At 46.3% G+C, this 14,065-nt stretch overlaps 1 pseudogene; it reads left to right on the plus strand.

The window, feature by feature from the left end:
• Positions 1-10,017: 10,017 nt before the first annotated feature.
• Positions 10,018-12,403, plus strand: LOC144121549 (uncharacterized; annotated as a pseudogene).
• Positions 12,404-14,065: the final 1,662 nt, after the last annotated feature.

Here is a 14,065-nt window from a genome sequence, read left to right on the forward strand (position 1 = left end):
GGCACTAGGTTGAATCCCACTAGAGGTTAAAGTACGGCATTTGTTTCTCTTGCTGCGTTAGTAGCGTAGCCTCTTTTTCCAAGGTGGAGGATGTCATATCGGTTCTGAAAAGTTATAATCAGACAACCTGTACTGCACCATCCCCCCACCCCTCATGCCGGTGCCGCACTCTGGCTCAACACCTGAATATTCTCTTGGCATTCCGTAAGGCCTAACTCAGCTGGCCACACCTGTTTTGCAAGCCGTACCTGTTGCCTCAAAACTTCTGCCTTGCATCCGCTCATTCACTCAGCTACTTCATCTGCATCAGGACTGGCATTTCCAGATCCTCATGGACAACGCACCCCTGAAGTTTACAACTCAAGCCGTGACCTGCCCCATCCTTCAAATCAGGACGATTTTTCTGACTCTTCGGATTCTTCTACTATCATCTATATGGACTCAACTGCGAAGTCCACAGAATGGTCTGGATGATTTATTCATGTGCCCTGAAAGCGCCGTCGTATCTCAAAGTGGTCACGTTTGAGTGCAGATGCTCCGATTGTAGCTTAAGCACCTATGCACAGCCTTACAGTTGTCATCAAGCCACTTTATTCCGGGTACCGCATCGTCCGCTTCAATCCGCTGACATTGAGTCAGGGATCGCAACCTGGGGCTCCATAAGTCGTTATTAAGGTTCGTCCCAACGAGCGGCGAAGCCTTCTGGATGTTGACACCCGTACATCGCTCGCCAATGAACGCCTCTAGCAAATAACAAGCATAGCTGGAGCCGCATTTCAAGCCTACAAGCCCCGTCCCAGCAACTATTTATGGGTGTCATTAAGGGAGTCCCCGTGGATCTTCCTGAATCAGATATCTACTCTCCTCTGTAGGGACAGCTCGAATTAAATGCGTCCGCAGCCTTGGAGACTCAAAAACATCCGCATTGTATTTGTGACAGCATCCGCGCCGCAATACGCTATTCTCGGCTGAACAAAATACAGTGTGTACGAGTGCATTCAAACACCACGGCAATGCACCTTATTTCAGCGCTTTGGCGCTGTAGCTAGCGCTTGCTGACTTGCCTTGCGCTGCGCTCATTGTGGTGGTAGCCATGGCCTAAATGAATGTGAAAGTGATAACCACCTTTTCCCAACTGCGATAAGTAGCATGAGGTGACGTTTTTCCGCTGCGCTGCCTACCAAAGAAGAAAATCATCTACAAGCACAAGAACTCCAACAATACATACTGTAATTCAGCAAAAACTGTTTTAATTGAGCAAAACGAAATCCGACGAAGTGGTCTTAGTAAAAATTCATCGCCGGGAAAGAAAGTCCTCAGCCTCCAGAGAAACATCAAGCGAGCCACATGCGAATTGAGGACGTGGTTTTGTTGCCTCCTCTCCCACCGCGCCAAAACGTTGAGTCACCTTCTGTGTCTAGCACACATGTGGACACTCCAGAGCAGCCGCAGTGTGCAACCTGGAACCACCCGAGGAACGGATCTAATCGCCAAACTTCCGAGAGTAGAAGTTCCGCACTGTGCTCGCTAGTTGAGGCTGTCCGCGTTTTTCTTACACCACACTCCTCGATGGTGAAGGCCATTCTTACGATCCTTTATTTCATTTCACCTCTACTAACACAATACCGGTAGCAGTCAAATGACCAGCTACACTCCACAGCGTGCAAAGCACCCGTAACAAGGCCACTATTTTCCAATGCAATGCCTGCAGCCTCCTTCCTGGACAGTGTGATTTCGGACAGTTTGTTTCAAAGCACCGTTTCCCGATCATTGCCATCTCAAAATCCCATCTGCGTACAAGCATCCATCTTTCAGTGTATACCGTTCTCTACCCAATGACCGGCACTTACATCAGCCAAGTTCTTCTAGCTGTCAAGAAAGACGTCACCTCTATTCCGCAACCCATACCTGCCGACTCACGGAATAAATATGTTGCAGCCACTATCAAGATCATGTACCTGTCGTTCACAGTGATCGTCGGGTACATACCCCCCGTGTAAGCTTTGACTGTCACAGCCTTCAGAATACCGTACGCAGTACCCCATCCCCAGGATTTTGGCCCATGCCCCTCCAAAAAGCGGTTGCGCCATCTCGCGGCAGTCGGCGGCACAACGTGCGTAACTCAATGGCGATGAAAAAAAACTAATACCTAGTCGCCCATACAAGTTAGAGATTAGCACTCTCGCCAATATTTTGAATGCTTCTTAAAGTTTCTTTCAGTAGAGATTCATCAAAGTAGCTTACATATAGCGTTTACCATGCGCAAGAGCTACGATAGCACGCAGCCTATGGTGAGGTCCCGAAAAATACCACACTTGACTTCACTTTACCGCTCCCAAAAGCCCTAATTTAAAATACATCGACAATCTCTCGGATCTTCAGGTAGCGTAATGTCCTACATTTAAAGAAATATAAAGTATTTTACATTTGAGTGAAGTAAATGATTTCCTGCGCTATTTTTCTATTGATTATGAATCCACCGCAACGGCAAGACACACGTGGCGCCCTCTCTCGGTGTGTTGGCAAGGCGCACGTCGCTGCTACAGTGTCGCTGCTACAGTGTCCCTGCTACAGTGGACCTGCTATAGTGTCCCTGCTACAGTGCACCTGTTTTGGTAGGTTAATGTCTCTTGGAGGTTGAGCCGTGACCTACGAATGCGCACTTTTATCAAAAGCTCCCCCATCGGAGTGAGGCTAGGACCATGAGCTGCTACAAGAAAGCGCGTGCCTACTATGAGGTATATAGAGGAAATTATAAGGAGACTCTTTTGCTTGACAGGTACATTTTTTTGAGCGCATACAGTGACCTCATGACACGGGCATATGTGATAGTGGAATTGCGTGCGCATCAGCATTGCAAAGCAATGAAATTTCCAGGTACTTTTTTTCATGCAGTGAAATGCGTAATTCCCGGACGCTCATACTTAGAGCTCACTTACCGATACTTTTATATGGTTCTTGCACTGTGCATTGAAAATTTTAAAATCTTGTATTAATGACTACATTTTAACACTCCAGTTATTAGCCTCAATAGCAGACAGTTCTTCGAAAGTTTTGTCGATGTGGTGAAAGTGCAGCACGGACACGTTGAAGTGACTGAGTGCTGCACTATAAGAGGTAGCAAACCTGATGCAGTGTTTAACGACAGTAGGTGATTTGTCCAATGTAATGATTAGTGTGTGGCAGTTCACAACATTTTTTTCTAGGTTGGTACAGTGCCTCCCACGATTCGATTGTTCGCCGTCGATAAGAGCTTTATCAGTGCTGTAATCGATGCTAGTTTCGGCAATTATGTCAACAGTGTACGTAAACTATGAACCGCTAACGAAGACTTCATATAAAGGCGTGCTGGAAACTATTCTGAAGAGTGGGCCATCAGTACGGCAAGCTAGTAACTAGGCCGTTACCCAGAGCAGCAATCAAGATTCAAACCCCACTTAAATATTCTTGATTATGATTTAAATTTGCTGAGGAATGAATAGAATTTATTGTCCGATGACGCGACGTTTCAAAACTTACTAGTTATTTCAAGCGCGGCGGCTGGGCGCTCCATCTAGCCCGCTTGTGCAATGTGCCTCTCGCGCGAGTGATTAACGACGGGATGCTAGGTGCGCTCGGCCCTGAATATGCAGTGAATTTACCGTTTTGCGAATATGGGCAACAGCGCTTATAAGCACTGTCGCACGAGTGGCGCGAAGATATTAATTTTTTTTGCATATGGCGTGAAAACCTACCCCCGTTTCTGATTACTTTTTTTCTTTCACTTTCATATGTACTTCTTGCTATCCTGTCTATTTGGCTTTATTTCCGCCGGTTGCAGTTCCGGTGCATGAGAGATTAGATAGCAATCGCCAGGCCGGCTACATTTTTAGTTTCCTTTTTATATTTTCCTCATGTTCGTTGCCTTTGAAGTGATTGGTAAACTACTACTTCTTCAAGGTGTGGCACCCTTGGAGTTGCAGGGGTTTTATAACCACACAAACCGCGGGAGTAAGAAGAGGGAGCCGTTTCCGGGGAACGATTAACACTATCCGGCGACTTTTAAATGTCCCATAATTGGTTTCCACAGCCTACTACACCAAGACTCGAAGAAAGGTATATAATGCATCATGACCACGCCTTAGGCATTTTCTCTGGGAAGACTGTCTTTGAAGGGGCAGAGGAGGCGTCCGGTAATGGTGCCCGGCTTATGTGTAGTTTGCATCCCTTCCTTTCAGAGAATACTCTCCAAGGTTTCGCTGACACCTTCTACGTACGAGCTGCATACGCGATTTTGCCACCGGCATGTCCTTAGCATATAAGCATATAGAGTTTTCGTTGCATCCTTTTCTGTTTTGAATGATACATCGAGTGAAGAATCTTGGGTATCCATTCCTAAGAAATGTTTTCTTTTGCTGATGATGAGTTTTAACAGTGCAATGGCAACCTCGCACCAAACGCAATGAGATGAAGTGTTTTCTTCAACACAAGGTTAGGTGAAAGACCATTTTCCGAGAGCTTCAGCTCAAAGAAACTAAGCGCCAGGCTTCGAGAGAACTTGTGCCCATTGGAAACCAGTAGGTACACGGCGGCACTGAGGAACTAATCAAACACCGTTCTCGAGCCGCATGCTTAAAGCGATATGCCATTGCTGTTGTCGCTTGTTTTTAAAATAAATAAGCAAGAATTGGGAATCGTCTTAACCAAAACTTCCTTGAATTTCTCTCTACCCTTCGGGCACAATTTCTGGCAGTGTTCCTCCTACAAAGGTTACGAGAACAAGACGCACGGCTCGCAGCATCAAACGGTGAAGAAGTGGTAGAGGCGGTAACGCGAAGGGTCAAGGATGTGAGCAGGTGCTTATGTAGGGTGAAATTCTTTTTCAAGAGGTACACGGGCACCCGGTTGCAGATGGTAAGGGGGAGGAAGAAAAGGAGAATGGGGAGGGGTCCCCTGCTGTGCCGTTGCCTCCCTTTATTTTTTTCCTCCTTTTATTTTTCCGCGAATCGTGGAGCGCAGTCCCTGGCTGCTTATTGAATGCGCTGTGTTTCTGCCCCCTACAGTGTGAAACATGACGTAGTCGGCGCCTCTGGGAAAACGGCCCGGAACGGTCATGGATGCACTTTTGTCTGCAGGTTGTCATTAAAAAAAACAGAACCGCTAATGTGCCAGTCCTGGCAAAGGGTCTCTCCACACGCTGACAAAAATCTGCCAGAAAGGACATCAGAGTTTCAGCTGACGATCAGTTTAATGCCTTCCACCAATCTAACGAATTCCACCAGCATTGTTAAAAGTACAGCGCATGGCACATGTAAAGAGTGCCACAAAAACAAATATCGGATGATTTAGCGTGGTTCCGCCAAATGCAATTAGGAGTGCTAGCACTTCGGTTTTCAGTGCTGTTTCGGTGTTCGGTTCCGCTGCGCACGGATGCAGTTGATGAAGACGATGATATCCAAAACCCAGCGCAAGAGACTGCTATTTTAGGACGCAGAATCTTCGGCTGTGGACATGTTGCAGTTGTCTAATGCAGTAACCAGCAAAACTGTCGTGTTCTCGCCACCCCAGGATCGAAACTCACTCGCGGCCGTAAAACATTTCCGATTATTTTATTTGAGGTCAAGTAAATTTCAGACTTACAAATAGACCACTTCGAAAGACAAAATTGAAGCCTCAGTGCCACAATAAAAATGCGACACCGTCAGCCCGCTGTTTTTCTACTAACGTGTGGAGGCAGCGGTTGGTATCAATGCGGCCGCTCGATGGAACCGCATCATCGAGTGGCCGTGGTTCTCATCTGCTCACTCACTGAAAAAGACGGCACGTTGAAGGGCTTTCCCTCAGAGCCTTTACTTCGTTCCCTGTCATGCAACGTGAGTGCACTGTGTAGTTATGGCCTGTGTATAGTTCCAAATATAGCCGACCATTGTGAATGGGCGAGACCCTTCTGCGGCCACGTAAATGGTGACAGCTTCAAAAAGCACGTGTTTTCGCTTTGTGTGGCAAGAAAATAGTCGGATGGAGCAAACTGTCTATTTCACCAGAGGTCATTTGGCGACGAAAGGGGTTCAGCACGGTGCATCGAGTCTCCAACGCCACTATATCAAAGACAAAAGAACACCGCTAAAGAGAGCACAAAGATCATGAGACTCGGTTAAAAAAAACTAAACATTTTGACAAATTTGCCTGTCTGTTTGAGTTTGAAGACACAATAAAATGCAAATCTCCGTCTTAACTGCACAACAAGCACAGAACTTGACAGAAAAAAGAACAACGCACGATATTCAAAGAACACACCATGAACGGCTACCCAAGAAACTTTATTCAAAAAACCATTCGACGTATAAATCACGACAACATGCACCAAACAAATCAACGCACAAAGGCCAACGCCGCCACCAAAATACGTCATTCTACATGATGTCGGAGGTGTCAGGGAAACCATCACCCGATTCCCTAAAAGGGGGAGTCTCCAGGTTGCGCACTAGCCCACAAACGCTGTTGCGCTTTGCCTACCTGTCCATAAAGACCGGCCACGGAGAGAAGGAGCCCAAGCCATTGTCTACAAAATTCGTTGCGCCGACTGCGACGCAAGCTACAGTGCCGAAACCAAAAACCGCAAAGAAAGAATTTGGCAAAATAAAAACACTGTCCGCAACTTCGGAAGAGATTGCAATCCTGTAGTCGAACATTCCGAGGACTCAGACCAGAGAATCAACTTCGAAGAAACCAGCATCCTAGTAACCGAAACAAATTACAACAAAAGGCTCCTTCTGGAATCCTGCCACATCCAAACACCCCGAACAACATCAACCGCACAAAAGGAAACCCGCTCCCAGTGTATGCCCAGGAACTTCAGCGAAAAAAAGGTGCCATTGACAGCCTCCCCACAGTGCGACAACGTGACTAACAGCATTAACCCCCTCCCCACTTCCTTCCCCTCTCCCACGCCTTTCGTATCATAGCTTTCGTTCTTTGGCCCCTTCCTCCCCTCCATACTTAGATACGCTAGCTACTGCCCTCAGTCACCCTTGATGAAAGAGCCCATTCGGCTTTGAAAAGTTCGGTTAAGAATTAAAGATTTTTGGTTGGAGATGCGGAGTTTATTATGAGACTCGCTTACTACTGCAGATCGGCAGATATCTTATTCTTTATTGCCATTTATTTTCATATTGCTTTGAGTACGCATGCCGTCACTATTCTTTTACTCGTGATGTCACTGTGCTCGTATACCCCTCAACGGGGAAACGTGATCGCGTGGACTTTGAATGCGGAGAACGCTTTTTCAAAGACACATGATCTCATCTGCCTCGCATCACTGCATCCTAAGCCAACAAAACACAAAGATCTAACGACAGGGTACTCCCGACGTGCAGCATTCATTTTCTCAGAAGTGAATGGACAACTTATAGAATTGCCGACTACAGGAAGGTTGCTTCGAACCAGCAATCCACGTTTGCAAACCAAGTTCTCGCTTCCTGCTCTGCTGACTGAAGGGGTTAGCATGAGGAGAGATGGTTTTCGGTTGGGAAACTGTAGAGGACTCTCGATATTCTGCAAGTGTGCTCCAAGGGCCGTTTTTTTTTGGTGCACGCGCCTAAAGTCGGCGCTCTTAACATACGACAGAACCGGTCTACGCATGCCCACTGCAGGAGACGCCGCCGAACCTCGGCGAGGCGCCGATATCTGTCCGTGATAGACATCGGCGCCAGCTAACGGGCGCTCCCGCATATGTTGGAAGTGGGGTCCGGTTTACGACAATAGGAGCACAGCGGCGCTCTCGGTGACCTTTCTTCATGGCTTGAAGCTCTTCCAGGTTTTCCAGAATTTTTCTTCGCGATTTAATTGTCCTTTCAGGGCCCCCCAACCTATTTTCTTCACGGCTCAAAATTCTTTCTGCCGCAGAAAGAGGCACTCGTGTACAATGAAGTTTTTCCTCCTCCTCCATCTGCTCTAGAGGGGAGCCAGCCAGCACCAAAAACATGGACTACCAAACATGCCTCGGCCAAACGAGGTCTCGACCGGCCTTTACAGGGTGTATTGGCGCCTGAGAGGCTAGGCATGGACTGAAAATAAAAATGGCTGTTGGGCAAACTAAGAGAGGAGGCTTACAAAGAACAAAAAAGCGAGAGACTGTTGTTCTTTAGCAAGTACCTTAGGATGCGCGAGTATCAAATTTTTGCTTGCGAACTGAATATTTTCGAACCATTTTGAATGTAGGCAAACAAAAAATACATGGTGCTAGTAACGGCTGAAATGCTCTAACAGACGGGAGAGAAACGAACGCATACACATGTGCTGGTATCTGTGTTCTCTTCCGTACCGTTGGCGCTGTCCAGTCGTTGGCATCAACATCCATCATCCAGCCCGACTTAGCCCTCTTCATGGATCAAAATATCGACAGTCTTAAAAAAGTTTTCCCACAACAGAACCACGAAAGGAAATATGCATCAGACCATAACTTTAATTCACTCGTTATTGTGGGGGGGATACCCTCGCTTGGTTTTAGGGGGTTAACGTCCCAAAGTGACTCAGGCTATGAGGGACGTCGTAGTGGATAGCTCCGAATATTTTGGAATATCTGTGATTCTTTCACGTGCACTGACATTGCACAGTACACAGGCCTCAAGAATTTCGTGTCTATCGAAATGCGACCAATGCATCCGGGATCGCAGCCTCGTTTCTCGGGCCAGCTGCCGAGCACCACAACTACTCAGCTACCGCGGCGGCTCCGTGATGGCTTGAGTAATGGCAGCAATAAACTTTATTCTTTATGACAGTGCTATGAAAACAACTCGTTGGATAAAATTACTCGGTTCAGTTTAAAATTTAAACCATCCCGTTCAAATAATGCCTACATCACAAAGCTCACGGAATGCTGAGCTACTATTGTGGACTGAATGTTGAGAAATCATTGTAAGGTGCTGAAATAATTTCTTACCGGCGGAGCGAAGTCAAATGGTGCTACCTGAACAGAACGACAAAATGCAAAAACATGCCTCTGAAAACAAAGAGACCAAAATTGCGGTTTCAACGCGGACGGAACCATTCAATCGACGCTCCCCCACGACCGCTATCTATAATCGACCACCTCCGCACCTGCGACAAAAGTTAAAAAGCAAACCGCGCAACTACAATGCCTTATTTCTTTCTGACTCACCTCCCAACTTCAATATCTGTCACTTCCGACATTCACTTTCTCTGGCTTGTTATCTATCTACTGACAGCGGCACAACGTGCTGCCAGTTGTCATAGCCTCAGAGGGACGAAACTAGATGTTTCCAAAACTTTTAAAGGTAAAATTTATTTGAAAAGGTACTTGTTGCATAGCTAGAGCTATTTCTGGGAAACCTAGCATTGAATGAGTGTCGACAAATTCAGGCAGGCGTGACTGCGCGCAGGCATGACACATAGCCGTGTGGCGGCACGTCGCACGCGACCTTACACATCAGGTGACAGGTGAGTTCCACCAAGACAAAAAAATTTGTACAGCGTCAAGTCTGAGTGGGATTTTCGAGACACACCACATTAATGGTGTTGTGCATATCGCCAGCCACTTCACCGACCCAAGCAGATTCTTTTAAAGAAACGAAAGCAAACACCATTTTTCCAGGTTAAGTAACAAGCGGTCACGTATGCCTTGCAATCACGAAGCGCTATGTATACGCCTTTTCACGGGCTCATACCGCCAGGGGGCGCCACAGCGCCGCAAACCGGATGGACACCCAGGAAACTTCCGGTCTCCCCGCGAAGCGAGCGAGCGAGCCACAGGGTCGAGGCGAGTTTTTCTTTTGTGTTTGTAGCACGGCCAAAGTACGGCGCGGTCGCCCTGTTGCGATATGTTTTCGGGTGGAAAAACATCTTCCGTGACCCCATCACGACGTGGACCGTGCTGTTGTGTGCCAGGTTGCAGCTTGCGACCTGAAACCAACCTCCTGTCGCAGGTGCGCATTTTCAGGTTTCCGGCAGACGCCGAGCGTAGAAACGCTTGGATAGCAGCAGTTCGGCGGGACCGATGGATGCCTGCGAAAAGCTCCCATGTTTGTTCTGCTCATTTCGTTCAAGGTGAGAACATATTTATGATGTCTGCTTGTGCCGCAGCTAATTCCTGCACGTCTTATGTGCGCTTCGAGATTGAACGTTGACTGTATTGAACGTTGCGGGTTGGCAATCGTCGCGACCGCATTCGCCTAATCAGCGGCTGCATCTCTAGCAGTAAAAATTGCACTGTGAAGTAAGGAAACACTGTTTTGCGGTTAGTTGTGCGTGCAAGGCGTCGTTTAGCCATTTGCAGGGCAATTAGCCAGCTTGTGACGCTTGCAGTGCAGTTTCGATTATGCAGCAATGCGAGTGTGTGTGATTTACGGGCATTTAAAGTCCCGAAGTAACTTAGCCTATGATAAACGGCGTAGTTGAGGGCTCCAGAATAATTTAGATCATCTGAGGGTTTTGAATGTGTACTGAATTTGCACAGCACACGGTCGCTTTCTAGACGCGTGTCGCGTCAATCAAAACTGTGCCGCTTTGGCCGGGATCGAACCCAGGTATCCCAGCTTAGTAATCGAGCGCTTAGTTGATGCTTAGTTTATGAGCGGCAGTTTTTGCTGCGATGCGGGCCCAAGCATCTTATTGTTGTAATGCCTAATTCGGTTGGTGTTCTTTTATCGCATATCTGGCGCGATTGCTCAGGCGTCTGTTGCTAACCTTCTGGTCGTGTGTTCGATCCCGTTCGCTGCATCAAATTTTCTACAGGGACGAAATCCAAAAACGCTGGAGTATCATTCGATGCACTTTTTGTTCTACTATTCTCAGCGGCTGGAGAAATTCATTCGATCGCCTGCAAGTGCTGGTAAAAAGAGTGAAATGCTTCCAACTCGCTTGATTCAGCATTTTGTGTGCAGTTTCTTACTTACAAATGCCGAACGTAAAGTATGTAATCATACCAAGGAACCCTTAGTGTTTCTTCCTTTTCCTAGAGAAATCCTGGGCAATATTGCTTTGGTGCATTTCAGCCAGTTTTTTTTGTTTTTTTTTTGCATTTGGGAGTGCACATGTGGCTACTAATTTTCAAACATTCTTTTCTTTCTTTAGGTAAACCATCATCTGACCCCACACATCCCGACTATGTCCCCTCCATATTTCCTTATCGTGCCTCGGGAAATGTGGCCCAGAAAATTTCTAGGTTCCAACGCGCTGCTCGAAAGGATGGATTGAAGGAAGCATCCAGACCTGCTGCATGTAATCCTGGGCCAAGTGTGCTTGACTGTGGGCTCAACACGACTGGCGCAGGACAAGACGCGGATGATACTGCACTATCTGCGACTGCAACTGTTTCCGTGGTAGAGAATTGCCACATGGAAACAGAAACTGATCTCAGCATGCAGAATATATCCCATCTTATTGAAGAGAATGACAGCTTAAGCAGCGTTTGGCCTCTCTGGAGGAAGTGTTCAGCAGCTAAGCAAAAGGCTGCTGAACTTGAAAACAAGCATACAAACCATGCTATTATAACCAAAGAAGTGGTAATGCAGTCAGCCAAAACAGTAGTTTTACACAGGGTTTATATCCACAGCCATGTTCACTGCTTTCCTGCAGTTTGTGCTGTCAGCATGGAAGCCGTCATGTGCCACATGGCTTGATGCAGAAACACAACTCATCATGGTACTCATGAGACTTCGTTTGGGTCTCCTTACCCAAGATTTGTCATGCCGATTTGGCATCTGAAATGGCACTGTCAGTTCAATTTTTCATGCATGGCTTGATGTTCTTGCTGCAAACATGACAAAGTTGATAATCTGGCCTTCCCGAGAGACACTCAAGCTAATCGGCCAGCGGCGTTTCAGGACCCTTTTTTTATTGTGTAACTGGCATCATTGATTGTACCGAAGTATTCATACAAAGGCCGATATTAATGACAGCAAGGAGTCAGACATATTCTCATTACAAACACCATAATATAGTAAAAATACTAGTTGTAATATCACCTTCAGGAGCAATAACTTTCGTATCAAAAGCATGGGGAGGCAGGACGCCTGACAAGGAGATTACTCTACGCAGTGGTCTCGTAGACAAGGTCAAGGAAGGGGATGTTTTTCTTGTTGACCGAGGATTTAGATGCGGTGAGATGTTTGCTGCACGAGGTGCAACACTTCTCATGCCATCACTGACTAAGAATCGTGCCCAGCTACCTGGTGCTGAGGTCACAACGTCTAGGAAAGTCTCTAGCGTGCGCATCCATGTTGAAAGGGCCATACAAAGATTGAAAGTTTTCAGAATTTTCCAGACTGTGCTGCCTTTGAACTTCGTGAAGAGGACTGGCGACAAGAACCTCGCAACCATAGATAAAGTGGTGGTGGTGTGCTCTGCTTTAGTTAATCTGCAAACCCCTATCATTAAGAATTCTCAGCGCAGAAGTGCTTCATAACTCTCTTCCACGAAAGTGCGGTGCTGAGAGGAAACATGAATACAGACATGCTGTGATGGAACAGCAAATGCTCATGTGTGTGTGACCATGCTGACAATCATTGCATATAGTTTTATAGTGTGTACTTACGCTTTCGACTACTTCCAGTGTGTCTGCACAACGTGTACACACACTGTGATAGAACAGCAAGTGCTCATGTGTGTGTGACCATGCTTTTCATTGCATGTATTTATCTTTTCTACTACATCCAATGTGTCTGCACTGTGTGTACACAATAATTCATGTTGTTGATGTTGCCCACATTGATCTTTTCACATTTGTTTATTCTATTTTCTTGCACTCTCTCCAGTCAATTACTGCATATTGTTTGACTCAGTTTTTAAGTATTTCCTGTTGCTTTTTCTCACATGTTGAGAATTGGGCTTTTTGTTTTCTGCTTGTATAGTTACTCTGTCCTCAGAGCAGGTGTTCAAATTTTTACTTGCTGTTTGCTTCTGTATCAGTTTTTTTTTATATGTTCCCTGCTTGGGACGTGAAGGCGTACTGTATTTAAAATCTATTATATTTGAGTTTGCACATCCGACAAATGCATCCGACATTAGTCCTTGAAGTGAACATATTTTGTCAAACAAGCAGTGTTTATCTGCCTTTCGAATGTGATAAAATATAACACTTGGAGTGTTCAGCAAAAAAAAAAAAGCTTGTGCTTAAGTTGAGATGCTGTAAGCTACAGGGTTAGCCTTGAGGTTTCTGCCTACAATTGCTCCACCGTAGCGGCACCTACAGTAACTAAATTACAAAATCTGGCGCGAGCGCGACCTGTATGCGAGGCCACCCATTGGACATTGGAAGCGTATAGAGAAGCCTCTGCTGCTCAGATTATGCAACAAACGTAGACCGCTAAGACACAAAGCATCAGTAGGGAACCCACACTCTAACCTTTGAAGGGCAGATTTTTATTCCGACAGGATAACAACAGGTTGAGCCGTACAAGACCCTAGCTTCGTGAGAGCTGCCTGAATGGCAACGCTTTCAGCTGTTGTGGAGGACACGACTTCAGTAAAGCGAACAGACCCGGTACACTTCAAAGAGGGAATGTGAAAAGCAGCAGCACTAGCTCCTCTGGCCTTGTCCTTACTCATCAGCAGTCTGCCCATTATGTTGACATGCAGTGCAAATCTATTGTCGAGGTGTGCGTCTAAGTTTTACACACTTGAGGTGAAACGTTGCCTCACAGAGTGAGCATTCCACAATGTGGCCCAACTTGGTGGCTCGGCAGTGACATGTCTTCTTTGCCCGTTCGATTTGACTTAAGATGTGCATTGACTGTAGTTCCGGGAATATGTGGGTGCAAAAAAAGTTTGCTGCCTTGAGTTTAGTAGCTGCCCAAAATGTCTCGTCAAAGCTTATGATTTCTTTTGTTAGAGAGGAACTTGTAAATACCACAAAATATGCCTGACACAGCCCAGTTAGAGCCATTTGAGCCTGAATTTGTGTGTCATAGGCATGGTTATGCTTGAGCTGCAAGTCTTCATTCAGATATGCCAGTTTAGTTAAGCCCTTCGTCAGTGAAGCATCGTTCATAGTTGCAGGGCATTTCACTTCTAGTACTGATTTTGGACAGCATGAACAAGACACTAGTGCATCTGGAGATGCTCCAAT

Source organism: Amblyomma americanum, chromosome 1 (genome assembly GCF_052857255.1).
Source record: "Amblyomma americanum isolate KBUSLIRL-KWMA chromosome 1, ASM5285725v1, whole genome shotgun sequence".
Lineage (NCBI taxonomy): Eukaryota > Metazoa > Arthropoda > Arachnida > Ixodida > Ixodidae > Amblyomma > Amblyomma americanum.